Source organism: Nanorana parkeri, unplaced genomic scaffold (assembly GCF_000935625.1).
Source record: "Nanorana parkeri isolate BGI_ZX_2015 unplaced genomic scaffold, ASM93562v1 scaffold1988, whole genome shotgun sequence".
Classification (NCBI taxonomy): domain Eukaryota; kingdom Metazoa; phylum Chordata; class Amphibia; order Anura; family Dicroglossidae; genus Nanorana; species Nanorana parkeri.
Genome location: NW_017308256.1, coordinates 237,507 through 242,040, shown reverse-complemented (window position 1 = coordinate 242,040; position 4,534 = coordinate 237,507).

Sequence of the window (4,534 nt, the reverse complement as noted above, 5' to 3'; positions counted from 1 at the left end):
TAATTCAGAAAAGCAATGTAACTTTATTACATTGTTGACTGACCTTTATTCTCCACTTGATATCAGTCAAAGCAACTTTTGAGGTAAAGAATGCAGAAATATAAAATTGCTCTGGTTCATAGGAGGTATAAGGCTGTGAGACATTAGTGTAGAATTTGCTAGCTATGCTTATGGAACCCATACAATATAAATATATACAATCACACATATAATTCTGTGAGCAAAATGTGCAAAAAATGATTTATCTCTACTCAGTTCTTTGTCTTCTAGTAACTCTTTTAGGCTCAATGGTTTAATCCTTACTATTGATCCAAGTTTACATTATGGACCTACCTCATCACCAAACTTCCATGTTATGGCGTTAGTATTAATTTGAAGTTGCTGATCTTCTGGTGCCCAGAATGTAAAATTTCCCACATCATTATAAATCACATTGTATGTATCCTTATGTATACAATTTGTTATTTTGTAGTGATAAACAAATTCTCAGTATTCATTAAAAAATGGAGCAGGCTCATTTAAACCAAATGCATATTTAACTTTTCTTAAATATTGATGTAACTTCAACATGAATATAAAAAGAAAAAAACAAACTAAAAAAAAGGAATAGCAATCCGTCACAGGGAAATCATTTCTAAATACTGACCTTAAGATTTTTTCCCAAGCTTTGGCCAATAGTGGTCTACTAGTTAAATTCCCATAAATTATTAAAGCTGACCAAATTTGATTTGTCAAAGGCAGACTAGCACCAGATGTAACATGCAGGCTGTTAATGTAATTAGACATTTGAAAATGTATCCATCCCTGTTATTGACAATAGATTTGTAAAGTAGCCTTTGACAGGATCCATTAGGACTATGTGAAACATGTCCTCCAAAAATGTGGTGTAATAGAATCTATCTTTTCAACTATTTTAGCTTTGAAATCCAAGCATTCAGCTCAAGTTTATGCCTCAGGATATGGCAAGATTCGGGGCTGCCCTCTCTCTCAATTAATATCTGCCCTTATAATGGAGCCCTTAGCAGAACGTGTACAATCTAACAGCCAGATTCATGGTGTCTCCCTCAGAGATTATAAATCACTCTATTTGGTGACCATATTATTTCAACTGTAACAAAACCAGTTCTTTCCCTTTTATGAAGTCAAAACTCACTGAAACAAAATCCTACAGGGTTATCCACAAAAGGGTGAAGAGTTTGGAGAAGGCAGGAGAAGTGAACAATCTAGGCCAAAATATCTTTTTTGGAAAAATTCTCCAATTCAGCTCACTTTCCAGTTCAGCTATGTTGGCTTAGATTGTTGTACCAAAGTTCACAGTCAATAGCGTCCCGCAGACCTTCTTCTCAGACAGTCATATAAGTAGGTTTGTCAGTAAAGGAGTTCAAGTGACATACAACATTGAGATCCCTCTTCTCTGTCCATCATCTTGTAAGTATCGTTTTTTCCTATTTAGTGTGGATTATAATCTTTTGTTTCAAGGTGAGTGTGGAGGAAATGTAAGATTTAGCACAGTACACATTTCCAGAGATGGGCACTTAAGATTTTTTTTGAAAATCACCCTCTGATAAGGGACCCCTATGTTTTGAGTCTTATGAGGCTTGTTATTGTTCGGAGGGTGCATCCCTCCACTTTTCTGGCCTGCCATGATGCATGTTTAGAATAAAAGGGCCTGGTAATGGATTTTGTGGGAGTCCCCATGTTATTTGTGTGGAATTTAACCTTAACGTTTTTTTTTTTGCATGGGGCTCCACTTTAAAAACCACACAACCCCTAAGGGCCTGGTATGGAATTTTGAAGGAACCCTATGTTCTTTGTTTGTGGGAGTGGGGGTCCTCCTTAACATCTATAGCAGACAATCATTGATTAAAAGGATCTGCTAAAGATAGAGAAAATAGGCAAGCTGATTTATTTATAAACAGAAAGAAGTGGCTGAGGTATGTTCAACACATTGCTAGTAGTAATCAGTTAAACATACCAGGGTATGGTTCATGGAAGACTTGCTGAACTGCTGCTAAGATTGAATGATAATTCCAAATGCCATTGAAGTTGAAAAAAGCAAAATCGGTGAGCACATCTTTTAATAATAAAGTGAAACATTACAAATTCCTTTTACTTCAACATCACCTGCTTGTGAATTGGTGCACCTGTAGGATGTGTAAGATGTACTGCAGCAAAACGTACATGCCATGGCATTTTTTCTTTCCCAAAATATCAGAGGCAAACCAAGAAATACAAATATTGTGTCTCACCCCAAGTCAGTACCAAACCCATATTTTTGATTACGGACTGATATGGATAATAAAGGGGAAGCCCATATCAGAAATAAAAAGGAGGTTTTCCCTAAATATCCATACCAGATCCTAATCCTTTGATTATGTCAGCATCCCCCACAAACTATTCCACTACAAGCCAAAAATTGCTACAGTAGTTTTTTCTTTTAGCTGGGGGAGTTGAATAATTGAAATATCACTGTATCACTTTTACCTTTCAAATGATCATCAACTCCAGTAACATATTACTTTATGCATTTCCTAAAATCCCTTCAGAAGATTGTGTACTCTACCTTATGTCTGTAATAATGAGGTTCCTTATCAGACAATTTTCCTTCATAGAACAGATTCATATCATGCAGTGCTTTGGCCATAGCTTCTACAGCATAATAAATTAGTGGAGAGGTTCCTTGATGCACAAAATTAAATACATTTGGAGTCCTTTTTTCCTGCACAAAATCATCATGTAAATCATGACATAATGAAATGTTGTGAAAATGTTACCTTGTAGTGAAAATAATGTCCAATAGTGAAAACTAAAGTTGATGCAAAATAGAAATAAGTAATTTGTGGAACCTTAACAATAAATGAAGTGGAAGGAGAAGACATGAAAGGGAGAGGGGACAAGGTAAAGAAGAACAAGTATCTTAGGGTGGTAGGTCTTATCACTTGCTGCTACTTTCTATAGAATGGGAAGCATTTTATGGTATATGTTTGAGTAGGTTCATGTATCTTGGTCTTGAAAATAATAATACATATAAGCATAGTAAACTGAGTTAGTTGATAGTGCATGTTAGTAATAATATGAAGACAATATTTGAGACTCAGATGAGGAATATATTAAGTACTTTGTGTACACTTTATGATCATATCAATGAGGTACATCTGCTAGCTAAGAGCCAACAATTTGAAAGTTACAGAGAGTCTAGTTTCAATTAATGTGTGTGTGAGAAAGATCCACATTGATAGTGCCAGTTTAGGATCAGGGGTGAAGGAGAAGTCAGTAACTGATGCAATGAACTGGAAAATGTCTCACCAGAAGGCAGTTAGTAGTCTGTAGATCCATAAAATATGTTGTCTCTCCAGCACATTGGAGATTGTTTTGGGAATGTTGCAGCCAACTTCTGGAGTACCATCTATCCAATAGATTTTGTGATGATTCCCAGTAGGCTAACCATCAGGAAGACAGGAGTGGATAATGCAGCTCATAGCACCATTGTCGGATTGGCCGGGTGAATTCAAGTTCCTGTTCCCATTCTTTCATAGTTTCTAATTTTACTGATTGATTAGGGCCAGAAATTGCAGATAGATATATCAAATGTATTTTTATTTTTGATCTAAGGTCTTCGTAAAAAGTGATAATTTCCTTGATAAGGGGATTATCCTTAGTGATAAAGGTATTTGTAATAGTCTTTGCAAGGGATCCCATATAATGAGCAAAAAATGATTTAAGTACAGGTTACCAACAGTTAGGATGTTTGCAGTTTCCCAGCATTCAGGCTTCAGGTCTGGGATAAGTGAACCTATGGATGTCAGTGGTATCTGTTATGAATCAAGCACACTGCACTTGGGAGGATTGGGTCAGTGAGACCCAAACCCTTAATGCAGCAGTAACAGTATCTGGGTAGCCTTTGTTGGCATGGCCGCTTAGCAGTACAGCTCTGATCAATAGTTTAAGATCAACTTTTGAAGCATCCATTTTAATTTGTTTCCATAGTTTGGTAGAGTTAGAAGACCACCATTGTTTGGTTCAGTCTAAGATTGCTGCTTAATAATAATTGAAGATATTTGGGCTCCCCTCCCTCCATTGGATTTAAGGGAATACAGGCTTTTTTTGCCAGATGTGTTATTACCCCAAATGTAGATGTCAACAGACAAGTCTGGACTTTTTATATAACTTTTATTTAACCCTTTAGTGAATGGGTAGGGTAGGGTTACAAGTACCCCTTAATCATTCACAAGGGGGGGCTGCATCTGGGTGCCCCTTTATTAAAGGGGCACCCTGTTGTGAATAAGCCCCCTGCCTGCACCCCCACAACCAACGCTCCAGGGCTTGTAGGGAAGAGGCCATTGTACCCATCGGCATGGGGACAAGGTGCTTTTCCAGGGGCAACCCTAGAAAAGCACCCTCCCAAGGCCTGGTATGGGAGGGAGGGGGCGCTAACTCACCCCCCCCTTTCCGGTCCTGCCAGACCTATGCTCGGATCAAAGGTCTCATATGGAATTTTAGGGGCACCCCACGTTCCCCCCCCCCCCCATTTTTG